This window comes from Panthera onca, chromosome D3 (assembly GCF_046562875.1).
Source record: "Panthera onca isolate mPanOnc1 chromosome D3, mPanOnc1 haplotype 2, whole genome shotgun sequence".
NCBI lineage: Eukaryota > Metazoa > Chordata > Mammalia > Carnivora > Felidae > Panthera > Panthera onca.
In genome coordinates, this window is record NC_138350.1 from 37,832,685 (window position 1) to 37,847,434 (window position 14,750).

Sequence of the window (14,750 nt, forward strand, 5' to 3'; positions counted from 1 at the left end):
CCTACTAAAGTATCAGTTTGCACATGATGTGAAAGCCAGCATCAAAGATGTGAGCAGGACAAGGTCAATGACCTCGGGATGTTTTGAAGCCTTTTATTGTCAATTGCCTTCACGTGGAGGTTTCAGGAGTATCTTATGCCCTTTAGACACAGGTTGAGTAATGCTGCTGACATAGTCTTCCTCTTTTTTGAGCCAGTGGCTTCTTTTCAATTTCTTACATTTCCCCCATAAGGAATGCCTGCCTATCTCCTACTTGCGGAGGTTTGGGTACTCCTTTTCTGAGTGATTTTTCAAAGCGGAAGACAAGCAGTGATCAAAGTGTAGTTTAATGGATGTTGTGCGTTTTGTTTTTAAGAGCACAGAAATGCTTCTTTTCTTTAGCCTCTGGCTTCTTTGGCCCTCGGGGTGAAGAGATTGGAGTGATAAAAGGCAGAGACCTACTTTCTGAATATAGGCATTCCCCATTTTACAGATGAGTCATTTTTCCAAAAGTGTGTTTGTCAGTAGTTGTTCAGAATTTTTGAGTTCTTTACCCTGAGAGAAAATGTTAAAAGTTATGGTTAGGTTTCCAGGCTAGCCCAGACGACCACATTCAATCTATATTATAAAAAAATTTTGAAGTTCAAGCCCTGCGCTGGGCTCTGTGCTGACAGCTCAGAGCCTGGAGCCTGCTTTGGATTCTGTGTCTCCCTCTCTCTCTGCCCCTCCCCTGCTCGTGCCCTGCCCCTCTCTGTCTCTTGAAATATAAAAACGTTAATTTTTTTTTTTTTTTTTTGGAAATATTAGCATCAGTTGTGAGAGTTTGGGTCAGGAAGCCACATGGAGAACCTCAGGTGAAAATCTTTGGCTGAGTATGAAGTGTTTTGTGATTCCCTTCCCGAACCCCTTATTTATCTCCTAGTGCTCATCTCTCTGGGCTCTAGTGTCCACATCCCGAGTCACACTCTTTAGGCTCTTCTTTCCAAAATGTATTTCTTGCTTCAAATGTAGTACCTTCTCTCTTTCTCAAACGAAACTATCATTTTCTTAGTTCTGCTGAGCTAATAGGAAAGCAATCTGATTGGATTAATCATTTTGTGCAAACGATTGATAATACCATAACCTTTCCATGGTGTTTGCATTAAGAAGCAGAAAGTCGGGGCACCCGGGTGGCTCAGTGGGTTAAGTGTACGACATTGATTTCAGCTCAGGTCGTGATCTCATGGTTCATGAGTGTGAGCCCCACGTCGGGCTCTGCTGGCAAAGATGCGAGGATTCTCTCTCTTCCTCTCTCTCTGTCCCCCCGCCCCCCGACTCATCCTTTCTCTCTCTCTCTCTCTCAAAATAAGTAAATATACTTAAAAAAAAAAAAAAGCAAAAGTCTTGTAACTCAAATCAAATACAGGTTGTTGTATTTATTCCAGTTTGGTATTCATTTATCATTTTTAGAAGTATTTTTTATAACTGATGCAGGCCATGGGGATAAACAAGAATAAAATATGATATTTATCATCTCATAGGGAGATGAGTATTTATATACCACCAAGCATGGTATAAAGTGTGATAGTGATGAGTTTCAAAAGACAATTTTATGAAAATATCAAATCTTATACATTGGGGGGAGTGGGTAATCTGACGCAACAATACGGGAAAACAATTATGCATTATGTTATAAAGATATATACACTGCCAACGTAGCATTTCTGCATATCATCTTATTAATTTAATATTGAGTGAATAAGATATTGACTATCTCAAGAAACCATTGAAAAATTGTCCCACATACACAGTATAAAATGTTTCAAAATATCCATATTAGCAAGAAATTGGAAACGACACAAATGTCTATGCACAGGAGACTGGATAAGTAAATTATGGCATAGTCACAAAATGAGATATTATACGGCCACAAAAGCGAATGAACTACAGGTGTCAACCAACCACGTGGAAGAATCTTTAACACAGTTGATGAAAAAAAAAGTTGCAGAAGGTTGAATGATATAATACCATTTTTCTAAGGCTCAAGTTTTCCATGGAAAACTGAACAGCATCCTTTAGGAAAACCTATGTGGGGGGGCGGGGGGCAGGAGGATTGAATTGTAGATGCAATGATATTGATAATATTCTTCTTATTTAAGATAGGTGCTAGGCTCACAGATGTGCATTTTATTATTATGCCTCATAGCTTACACTAGGTATGAAATTATTGCACAATAAAACATTTTATGTGCATTTTTAAGTGGCCACCCCGGTTATGGGGAAACACCAAAGAGGAGCGGTTAATTCTGACAGGGAGAGCAGGAAGGTTTCCCAGGAGAGGTGATGTTCACCTTGGACTTGAAGGGAAAGTAAGGCTTTGGGGGTCAGGCAAATGTTGAGCGGTGGAAAGTGATGAGAGAGAGGGAGGAGGAGACACATACACAGAGGACTTGAGGCAGAGCCGCATCGGCGGGCTGCACGGGAGCTGTAGGTATAAAAACTGACGTGAGGAGAGGATGGGGTGAGGAAAGGGATCTGTCATAGTATTTCTATGCAAGGCAACCAAGTGACCACGATGCCTATAACCCTCCTCAAAGACCTATAAGCTTACCCATGCCTGGAAGGAAAAAAGAAGCCACATATAGATCAGAGGATAGGGAAGGGTAGTGTGGGGAAGGCGAGAAACCCAGGTAAAGAAAACCAGAGGGACCCCCTCAAAGGAACGGGTGAGACGCTGGAGGAGAACTGGAGGTCAGAGAACCAGGACATCCCAGGCAGAAATGGATTTTGCCCCATGGAGGAAGGGATTCCGTAGCACAGAAAAGGGGTTGTCTTTGGCAAAAATGGAGTAAGGAGAAGCCTTCAGAAGAGGAGGGTAAATGAAATCTCAGCAAGATTCTAGACAAACGTTAATGTTAAAGAAGTTACAGGATCTACACCTATTCAGTTACCACATCCAGTGTCAGATATCCACGGATACAGGATTGTATTTTTAATATATTCATTACCAGCATCCGTCTTCACAATATATACACATTTGCTCTCTTTCTATTTTTTTGTCTGTTAAAAAACATCTATGTGTATACATATGCATCATAGCTATCTGGGATGCCAGCTGAGAAAATAAGAAAAAAGGGAAAGAGCCAGAGAAAAAAAGAGCTGCCCTTTGCTGAGCGCCTACTATGTGCCGAGCATTCTGCTCTAAGAGCTGGTGGTGTCTTCATTCCTGGCCTTTGCCACACCTCTGCGGTGTGTGATGTTAAGAGAGAGCAAAATCAAGGCTTACGCAGGCCGAGTGACTCACCCAAACCAAAGTCGATTCAAAAAAGACAGACTGTGTCTGTGAAATCACAGGTTCCCTCCTTCTTTACAACCCCTCCAAAAAAAGAAAAAAAAATGGAAACAAAAAAAAGAGGCACCTTTAAATATTTTTTGCAACTAGATACCCTGCAAAGTTGAATCCCATGCATGTTGTGCTTAGATGGCTAGCAATTTTAAAGATCTGCCCCCCGGTCTTGGTGCTTTACTGCCCCACTCTTCAAAAAAAAAAAAAAAAGTTTATTTATTTCTTTTGAGAGAGAGAAAAAGCATGGGTGGGGGAGGGGCAGAGAGAGAGAGAGAGAAAATGCCAAGCATGCCTGCACTGTCAGTGCCCAGAGCTTCATGCCAGGTTCGAACTCACAAACCATGAGATCATGACCTGAGCCAAAGTCAGACGCTCAACCCACTGAGCCAGTCAGGCACCCTTCTGTTGCCCTAGTCTCGATGGAGGTTCCAACGCCTTATCTGTTGCTCCCTTTAAGGTACAGGCTGTCTCCTTAGTCATGCTGTTCTAACAGACGTCCCTGGAGAATGTACTTTGATAACATTTTTTGCTGTAACAAGCCTTGTCTCCTGGCTACGTTCCATAGTCCCTCTTCATACACATTCCCTTGCCTTGACATGGCTTAGATCTGTCTTTTCTCACTGACTTCACTAATATACAATTATTTTCTTGTTATTGAAAATCAGAATCATGCTTTTAGTTGCTATTTATTCCTGGAAACTGCATGTTAAGATAATTATTTTTATCCTGCCGACACTCAAGTTACAACTCATAAATTTTATAGTCATGGCGCATGGCTAATGACTCCATAGCTTCCTGCCTGTAGCTTCTCAGTGAAGAGAGAAGGGAGGTTATTTCCTAAGAGTGGAGGGAATGCAGAAGGGACTTGACATGGATACAGTTCGCAACAGCTTCGGAGGGGAGAGGGGTAAAAGAGCCCAGGAGGCTGAGCAGAGATGGTTCCAAGTCGAACAAGAGGGCCTCCCCATGTGAGGAAGGGCCATTTCCTTCCACCCCAGGGCACATGGCCAGAATGGGAGTTCTGCCCCAGAGTCTGGCTCCACTGGAATGTGGGCTACCTACTGATTATTGGGAGATAAAAGTAAGCCCATCTATAAACATTTCCCGCTTCCAGATTAACCATACAGTTGGTTTTAAGTGGTGAGCATGGTGAAAACACTGCATCTGACCGTGTAGGGGAAGTTATTCTTTTAGAAAGCAGCCCCAGGCCGCCTGGGTGGCTCAGTGGGTTAAGCATCTGACTCTTGATTTCGGCTCAGGTCATGATCTCACTGTTCATGGGTTCAAGCCCTCCGTCGGGCTCCACACTAATAGCGTGTGGGGTCGGCTTGGGAACCTCTCTCTCTGCCCCTCCCCTGCTTGTACTCTCTCTCTCTCTCTGTCTCTCAAAATAAAGAAATAAACTTAAAGAAAGAAAAGACGTTAGAAAGCAACCTGGAGATTGATTATAGGGTGATGGAACTTTCTTTAAAAAAAATTTTTTTTTAACGTTTATTTACTTTTGAGAGAAAGAGAGAGAGAGAGAGACAGAGCACGAGTCAGAAAGGAGCAGAGAGAGAGGGAGCCACAGAATTGGAAGCAGGCTCCAGGCTCTGAGCTGTCAGCACAGAGCCCGACGTGGGGCCCGAACTCACGGGCAGTGAGATCCTGACCTGAGCCGACGCCCAACCTGCCGGACCGGACACCCAACCTACCAAGCCACCCAAGCGGCCCTAGGGTGATGTAGCTTTCTGATGGAGCTTTATGAATTCATTTTTTATAGCGAATCGTTATAGGGTGGAAAAGTAAATTGAACCATGAGTAACTCTGTACAACTATCACATACAGAGAAAGGGACATTAATTGCCACCTCCTACATGTATGGAATAGCCTGACATTGCTCTGACGTGAAGACTAGAATCCGTCACGTGGCCACTGGAGTATGTTCCTGCTTCTTGATCTGCTCCTGTATCCTTCTTCAGCCTGCCTTATATTATTCACCCTCCTGCTGTCTGCTCTAGACACAGCGGTTCTCAAATATTTCCATCTCAGGACCTCTGTACATCCTTTAAAGTAATTGACAAATGCAATGAACTTCTATTTATACGTGTTGTATCTATAGGCATGTATTGCATTAGAAATGAAAACTGAGGGGCACCTGGCTGGCTCAGTCAGAAGAGAATGCTACTCTTGATCTTAGGGTTGCGAGTTTGAGCCCCGTGTTAGGTGCAGAGATTACTGAACATGGATGAATGAATGAATAAATGGACTTTAAAAATAATAATGTGTGTAAGAAATGACAGCGAAGACATTTTTAAATACTTTTAATTCACTTAAAAATAACAATAAAAGTCCATTCCATGTTAACATAAATATTTTCATGACCGTTAACTATATTTTCCAAAACAAAAATAATTTAGGGTTAAGAGTGCCACGGCAATCTCTTTAATGTCTGGCTTAAGAAGAGAACGGATTCTTATGTTTGTTCCGGTATGAGAAACTGAGGGTGTGATATACATCATGTAGCTTCTGGAAACTTCCACTGTTCATTCCTGAGAGATTGAGAGTGAAAAGACCAATAATATCTTGGTATGAGTAGGAAAAAGGTTTTGATCTCATAAGCCTCCTAGAAAAGTCTCAGGGACCTCCCAGGGATCCCGGACTATAAGAACCATGACTCTAGACTCATGGGCCTTCGTTTGGTTGGAAATAAGTCAATAGGGTGACTGCCAGATAATGGAAAATAAGGTTGAAAAGTTAAGTTGAGACTGAAGCCTATACTGTCTTATATGGACATTCCTCACCTTCTGGGAAAGAACTGAGCCTTCCTGCCAAGAGGCAGACCACAAGTAGGGACATCCCAAAGCCTCCCCGCCCCCCACTCCCACCACTGCCAAATTTCCACAGATTTGTATTTCCCAAAGGTCTTTTTCAATCATCATTTTGTTTGATCTGTACCATAACTATGAGAAAATCATCACAACTGTGATTTCCACTCAAGGAGAAAGGTGTTTAGTGGCTTTCTCAAGATCATCCAGTTCCTTCAAAGACCGTACCGTACTTCGACTCCCTAAGGACTTCCCTATGCAAGTTGTCTTCCCTCATTGCAAGGTCAACCCATGTTCACAGAGGGCCAGTGACAGAAATCATGGGCAGAAAGTGATGCAAAACAGATATTTAAGCTTACTTCTGTTATAGTGACTCAGGGATGCACCATTATATTCTCTTTTCTGATTCTTTAGCAAACAAAAATGGTTTATGTATGCAAGAGGATCCGTTAGACCCTTTGGTCAGTACTATTAAAGTGCGCATGTCTACAACGAGAAGAAAATTCACCATTCATTACCAGGACCAGTGAGAGGAGATTAAACACACACTATCCATGAGCCAATTACTAAACTTTTAAAATATATTAAGAATGCTAGGAAGACCTTGCATGGACTCTTTTCAAAGTGTCTTAGACTTGCATAGGAAGGGAGGGGGCTATGTGCTGACGGGCTGGCTCATCTCTGTTCTTCGCAGGCCTATCTGTCATGATTTCTGCTATAACTCCGAGAAGACCACAGCCCTTTACGTGACAACTGTCATCCTATCATCTGCTGAGAGGAAGACCAAATTTCTTGAATTCATGCTAGGCCGCCTTTGTTCTATTACAGATTACAGTCTTTTTAACACTCTACACTGAGTGTTGACTTACACGCTTGTCTTCCTTCTTTCCTTTGGAGACTGGATCTAGGAAGAGCAGCCAAGTAGTTCCAAAGTACCATTCTAACACTGGCTTTTTTGTTTTGAATTGTAGTAAATTACGTATCACCTAAAATTGACCCTCTTAACCATTAAAATTTTTTTTTAATGTTTATTTTTGGGAGATAGTATGAGCAGGCGGTGGGGGGGGGCAGAGAAAGAGGGAGACCCAGAATCCGAAGCAGGCTCTAGGCCCTGAGCTCTCAGCACAGAGCCCTACGTGGTGAGGCTTGAACATCACGGACCGCGAGATCATGACCTGAGCTGATGTTGGCCGCTTAACCGACCAAACTTCCCAGGTGCTCCTGCCACCTTAACCATTTTTAAGTGTGCAATTCAGTAGTATTACACACATTCACATTGGCGTACAACCAACCTGCAAAACACTCTTTGTCTTCTCATTGAACAACAACTCTCAACTTCTCCATCACCCCCCGCCCCCCGTGCCTAGTACTTTCTTTCTGCCTCTACGAACTTCACTCCTCTAAGTACCTCGTGTAAGTGGAATCATGCAGTATTTGTCTTCTTCTGTCTGGCCTGTTTTATTTAGCATGATGTCCTCAGGGTTCTTCCAGGTTGTGACACGTGTTGGAATTTCCTTCTTTAAAGGTGAACAGCATTCCGTCACATGCGGTATATCGCGTCTTGTGTCTCCGTTCGTGCGCCAGTGCACATCTGGGTTGCTTCCACTCTTTGGCTATTGCGTACAGTATTTCTGTGAATGTGGGTGTACAAATAACGCTCTGAGTCCTTGCTTTCAATTCTTTTGAGTTAACGGTAGCTGGTGATGGAATGGATTAGTAGTGGAAGGCCCCAGCATACCCCAGGATCACAGAATTCCTCTAGCATGACCTTGGCCCGGCCTGGTTTTCCAAAGTGACTGCTCATGTGGAAAGCCTGTGACACATGAGCTGTTTTCAATGAAGACTCAGCATCGGGGGGCTCCATCTACTTGAAAATACGTTTTATGTGATTTAATACCGTAAATTTTCTTCCCTAATAAAGCAACCATCGTGGCTTGTAGGGTTGAAAAACAATGTGGACTAGAAGTTTTTATGCCACGTACAAATTTTTTCTGCGCCTTTATAAAAGGAAATAAATAACTTATTTCCTTGGTCCTTTCTTTGAAAAATCCAAATTCTATTCTCTGACTCCGACCTGTAGCACATCTGAAACGGGTTATAATTGATATTCCTTGAGAATATAGAATTAGAATGATTTTAGTCAAGGGCTTGTTGGGATGTGTAAATAATTTTACTGGGTTTTCTGATGGTGATTTTGAGTCTGCTGAGTCTTTGCCTTGCAGCCATCCTCCCCTCCCCCTCCTAGTTCAGGCTTGCTTTCATTATTTTTATGTCCCTATATGTTCATACAGCTCTTTTCATAGTCTCCTTCTGGAAACATCTATTACATATTCAAAAGTGGCTTGCATGTGTTTTCTCTTATTTGCAACTGCTAAATGAAAATGTTAATGAGAGATCCCTTTGGCTCTCTCATGAATTATCTACCTTGTTTTTCTACAGCAACTTTCCCCTTAATCCGCAGTATCTTGGCAGTGGGCAGTTTTCAGGAAAGGAGAGAACTCTAATTATCATGCTTAGTATGGGGGTAAGTTGCCGCCAGCTTTTGAATTATTCCTAATTTTTCTTCTCTTTTCTGCCCACCCTTCCTGTCTCGCTGCCTCTCGGAACGTGGAACGTGGATCTGCCCATCGTCTGGAAAAATGTCCTCTCTGCGCAATGGGACGTTGATTATGTGGGTGAGTCCCTGAAATTAATGTTTAAGTTGTTGGTTTTTCCCTTTGTGTGTGGAAGAAGAAAACTGCCAAATGAGATTGTTCGATGGGAAAATACCTCCAGCATCTCAGCGCCCATGTACGTGCACCCCATGTGCCTTCAGTTAGAGTTAATCTGCCTGCGGTAAAGATGGAGAAATCTTGATGTGTCTTATTAGGAGTACCCAAATTCAAATGAAACAAGGATGAATCATATTCAGTGACAAGAGTTGGTATTTAAAATTTTGCTCTTGGTATTCTGTTTGGGGAGGTTAATACAATCTTGAATAATAGTTTTTTATAACAAAGCAATTCAAAAATATCTCGTATAGTTTGAAATGGACTTTTCTAAGGCTCTTGTTCAGTCGTCTCTGTCAATCACACACCTCAAATATTCATTGGTACCAATTATGGCAGATACAAATGTATTTATTTTTGTGGTGCTGGCATCGTTTCCGATATAAATGCATTGGAAAACAACACAGTGGAAATTTTCATTGTCGATGTACTTACGTTAAATGAGTCATGAATCTTGACGTGAAAACTTGCCACTTCAGTTGGTCCTTAAGTAGATGGACAAAGTCAAAGTCGCCAAACTTAAATATCAAACTCTAATTTCGTTGTTCCAAAGCTGGGTGATAAGGATATATAACAGGCACTCAGCCATTCTGCGCGCAGGACCACGACTGGGGGAGAGGGTGTAAGTCTGTTGGTGGATTTCTTGCTATGGAATGGAGACTAGAAAGCAGTCAGATTTTAAATACAAAAAATAAACTTTTAAGTACATTTTTTTTTCTAGTTTTGAAGCCTGTGGGAAGCGGGATTCCGAGAAAAGTCTTTGATTAGCAAGATATTATAGAAGCGGCTGGTCTCATAGCTCCTATACCTTTCTTAAAGTGCTCGGCATGGCCGATTCCTGGGGAAAAAAAAGAAATCAGTTGAGGTATACCTCTGTAGGAAAATCATTGTCTTGCTTATCAATTCCACTTTAATCCTGAGTCTCCCACTAAGCAAATTTCAAACTGCCATGTCACTGTCTTAGCCAGTTGAGGTAACAGGATTTCACTTGCTGGGAGCGAACACGTTTGTTGTTGCAATCTGTTATTTCTGAAATTTCTAAAATTATATTGAGTGTGAGCATGAAATTTGGCATCAAGGTTTGTAAGATTTTCTATTCTGGTGTAAGCAATTTGTGAATCTTTCTCTTAGATGATTTAGTTGTCCATAAATAGCCTTAGGAATATGTGTCATTTGAGTTTAATCTGTGAGCTGTGAGTAGTTAATTTGACACAGTTAGCACCTAATCAGCTGTTTTGCCTGTTGGGTTATGTTATAACTCTTTGCTCCGTATTAAAATTTCCTTCTGGAATTCACATTGCTTGTTTTCCTCTTTGTATCTCTCCAGGTCTTTTCATCTCCCTCCTTCTCAGAAACAATAACCAGCTAGACAATCATCCTTAAAATCTCATTTTCTCTTCCAGTAATGATCAGTAGCCAGAACTTACTTATTCTAAATTGATCATGAGCTAAATCTTGTGAATTCTTTTGTCTGAGACCTTGAATGCCTTCTGAAGATAATGCTTTATTTGTGAGAGGCTCAGAAAATCTTCAGAAATCTCTGATCCTAAAAGTAGCAAAGTGTAAGCAAGGCTGTTTTCCTATTATTTTTCAACTGCCTCTGTAACCGTCCTTGCGTGTTCTCCCCACCAGCATCTCCCTCTCCTTTTCCTAAGGCCTTCTTCTACCGAGGGACTCTTTTGTTTTTGTTTTTGTTTTCGTTTTTTTTTCTTCAATATATGAAATTTGTTGTCAAATTGGTTTCCATACAACACCCAGTGCTCCTCCCAAAAGGTGCCCTCCTCAATACCCATCACCCACCCTCCCCTCCCTCCCACCCCCCGTCAACCTTCAGTCTGTTCTCAGTTTTTAAGAGTCTCTTATGCTTTGGCTCTCTTCTACTCTAACCTCTTTTTTTTCCTTCCCCTCCCCCATGGGTTTCTGTTAAGTTTCTCAGGATCCACATAAGAGTGAACACATATGGTATCTGTCCTTCTCCGAGGGACTCTTTTGAATTGGGGGTCGTTTGGGGTTTTTAATCTGTTTTTGGTGTACTTACTGGCAGGAAGATAGGCTAACTCTGCAGCCTAAAGAATTATTGGTTTGGCCAATTAGGGACCATTTTCTAAAACAAAACAAAACAAAAACAAAAACAAAACACACACACGAAGAAACAGGTGGTAGATTTGCACCCTGACCGTGATGTGCACGATCACCTGTCATTACCACCTTCACATTCAGCGGCACATCCTCACTTCCTCTCCCCCAGGCGCTGGGTTATGGATTTTACGTGAGTCCCGTTTCATTTCATAGCAACTTTATGATACAGGAACACTCTATCACCTAATTCTATGGGTTGCGCAAGCTGAGGTACTACATAACCTGCCCAGTGCCACGAGGGTCATTGATTCATAAAGTGTTTTCCCTAGACATGTTATCTTTTAACCAGTTTAATATACTGTTTGATTCTTCTGTGCCCCCAAAGATGGAATTTTGGTGCATCTCAGGCAATAATATGTCATGTACAACTAAATGTGTCTTTCATCTGGCAGTTCTATAAAGCTCGTTCGTGAGTCAAAAGTGACAATCCTGTGGTGGCAGGGCCTTGGGGCAAGAGCGATTATAGTAAAAGACATCTTAGGGTGATTTGCCTTGTGTAAGTGATTTCTGTTTCTAGAGAAGTTGATGTTTTTCCATCTGACAGTATGATCGTATTTTAATAGAACTAAGTAGTTTTGGTGGAAAATCAGAGGCTAACTTTTTTTCGAGTGCACATAAACCTCGTACCTACAAATTCCATTTGGATTTCCAATTCTTGTTTTTGAGGGTGATCGAACTCCTTAATCTAACTATGAGTACATCTTTTTTTTTTATTTTTTAAAAAAAAAAAAATTTTAACGTTTATTTATTTTTGAGACAGAGAGAGAGCATGAACGGGGGAGGGTCAGAGAGAGGGAGACACAGAATCTGAAACAGGCTCCAGGCTCTGAGCTGTCAGCACAGAGCCCGACGCGGGGCTCGAACTCACGGACCGCGAGATCATGACCTGAGCCGAAGTCGGCGGCTTAACCGACTGAGCCACCCAGGCGCCCCATGAGTACATCTTTAATAGCTGATTTTCTGCTTTATTAGGCGGGGTAATAAGGCCTTCTCAAAATCAGAGAGACATGAAAAGCAAAAAGTTATCTTGGTCAGCTAGCTCACCTTGCTTGAATCTTTCAAGGTACTCCATTGACAGTGTGGGGGTTAATGGAGCCAAACTATGGAAGGGTTTGGCCGGAATGCTCATACTTCTGTTGCTGAAGGTGTGCTAAAGGTGTGCATCCGCTATCTTGCTTGAGTTTTACAACAGCTCGCTCAGCCCTTCTTTGCACCTTTATTCTATCTTCCATCTGGCTTCAGAGAGACCTATCCAAACTGTAAACCTAATCGTGTTTCACCTTTGCTTTAACCACCCCACTGGTTCCATATTGCTTCTTGTGGTGCCTCTCCGTAGGATTACAGGGCCTGCTGGCTGTTGGTCACTTGTGTGGGTGACACAGGTCAGGCGTTACTCATAAATCAAGTATTAATGTTTAAAAGGCATGTATGTTCTAAAGCATTGTTTTAATGCTTATTTATTTATTTTGAGAGAGAAAGAGAGAGAGAGTGCATGGGACTGCACGAGCAGGGTAGGTTTGGGGTGGGGGGAGGGGGGGAGAATCCTAAGCAGGTTCTGTGTGGTCTGTGTGGAGCCCCAACACAGGCCTCAATCCCACCAACCACAAGATAATGACCTGAACCAAAATCAAGAGTCTGACACTCAACTGACTGAGCCTCCCAGATGCCCCTAAAAGGTATATATTTTTTTTAAAGGAAAATAGACTGGATTCAAGTTTACCTCTATGGAAAGATTGTTTATACTTGCTCTTATTCTGTATTATTTTTTTGTGGGGGAGAGAGAGAGAGAGAGAGAGAGAGAGAGAGAGGATGCCATGGCTGGCCAGGTACTAGGGGTTGTGTAAAATCATCAGCCTTGCTTATCGGTCCCATCACTCAATTGTACCCAGTGTCCAGGTAATCATTCTGTTTATCAAGAGTTTCAGTAGCACCTGTGAGTTGTGATTTTGTAGTTATGAACTTTGTCTATGTAATTTTGCTCATAGATGATTTGTAGGTAAGAAGGAAGGCAAGGGCAGATGACCAAAGCTCCAACAATTGCATTGGATGTAATGATGTTGTGAACATTCTCACCCCAAGAAACAATGGTTTATGATTACCAAATAAGCAGCAAAATGATGATAAATGTAAAACTTGCAATGGGATGTCATATAAATAAAAGGTTCATTTGTTTCAATAATAATAAATAACATTTATTCTCCAATAGCCCATATTTATTTGCCTTTTTAATATTAGCCATATAATGGAGGTCTGAAAAAAAAGTCTTTTTGCAAAATAAAGCAAGATATTTTGAAACATTTTATGCGTTGAACGTTTTTCTTATAAAATGACTGATTTTGCATATAACAGATAATGTCGTCACTTATGTGTTGACACCCGTGTTATTGGCACTGTGCTTAGTCACCCAAAGTGTCTCTTTGCTTTAGTAGAGGGCAAGAGTTGGAAAAATCTAGAAGTACAGGTTGTATGGAAATGTCCTCTGTCTTGTGTTTCAGTCTGAAAAGGGGAAGTCACAACAAAAGTTCATTAGGATTACTGGCAAGGTTTTCCCTGATCTGATTACGGCTGCATTTTGCCATTTCACTCGTGAGCCCCCCCTGGTCTCCCACTGCTATGTCTTTAGTATCCCAGAACCCTCATATGTCTGTGAGTTTTCTCGTATCTTCTTTCTGACTCCAACTCCTTGCCTCATCTTTCTCTAGCACATCTTGCTTCTCTTTTACATACAGCTCTTACAGGAAGTCTATCTTGATAACCTCCTCCCCGCTTCTCTGGGGTCTAAGAACCCTTTGGCCTCGTGTAGCAGCCTGCATGTGCCTCTGACACATCTTTGCGCGTTGGGCGGGAGTGAGGGACTTACCTGCAAATCTCCCCCCATGTTTTCTAAAATGAGAAAGAACTGGACTGCATTCTCTCAATATTTCTTTATGCCTAACACCTAAAATTTGGTAGGCTGTCACGGGTTGTGTCTCCTGAGAAGTAGGCTATGAAATGGCCATTGGTTGGCCAGTGCGTTTCTTAGGAAGTACTCCTGTGATCAACACCAAGCAAGAAAGCAGGGCGGGGCAGAGGGAGGAGTTGAGTTTACTTATGTTCCCCACAAAGGCATTACCCACCCCCCATGGGAGCTCTGGAGTTAGGGTGACCTTCGAGTTGTTTCTAGCTAGAGCAAGAGTGCCCCGGCATTTTTACTCGCGCATAGACTGGACATTTGGGGTATTGGCTGCTCTTGACAGGAGGTGTGACTGGAGCAAGGCAATTGTCTTCAGTCGAGACGGCCCACAAAGAGGACTGACAGCTGAGGGCTGCCCTCTGGCAGCACTTCCGGCGGCTGGAGGATTATAAACTCTTCCTTCCTGTCAGGGGATCTGGACCATACGTTATACCATAAGGTCCACCATAATGCAAAAAAAAAAAAAAAAGTCCTAATATTAGGTCCTAATAATAGGACACCGTACCTATTTTTGTGATATTAACTGAAGAACAGAATACCTATGAATTAGAGGAACTGGGAGAGCGAAGGAAATGAAACAGTGGACGACTCCTATCAGCTCTATTGATAGAAATGGTTTTAATCACATGGATTTCTTTCTGGATGGTAGTTAATAACAATGTATCATCATTAGTTCATTAATTATGACAATACTGTAATAATAAGAGATGGTATGAAGGTTGGAAACTGATCTGGTCTACTTGTGGAATCCTGTACCATCTTGGCAATTTACGAAACTT

At 42.0% G+C, this 14,750-nt stretch overlaps 1 protein-coding gene across 3 annotated transcripts in view; it reads left to right on the top strand.

Annotated features, from left to right (window-relative positions):
* EPB41L3 (erythrocyte membrane protein band 4.1 like 3) overlaps window positions 1-14,750 on the top strand; it is a 232,322-nt gene that overhangs the window by 13,314 nt on the left and 204,258 nt on the right. The window contains exon 1 of one of the 3 annotated variants that reach the window (XM_060613301.3): window positions 8,702-8,786. The exons of the other annotated variants lie outside the window; for them this stretch is intronic. The gene's annotated coding sequence lies outside the window, so the exon portion shown is untranslated. Of the gene's footprint in view, window positions 1-8,701; window positions 8,787-14,750 lie in introns of those variants that run through there. 3 annotated transcript variants of the gene reach the window in all.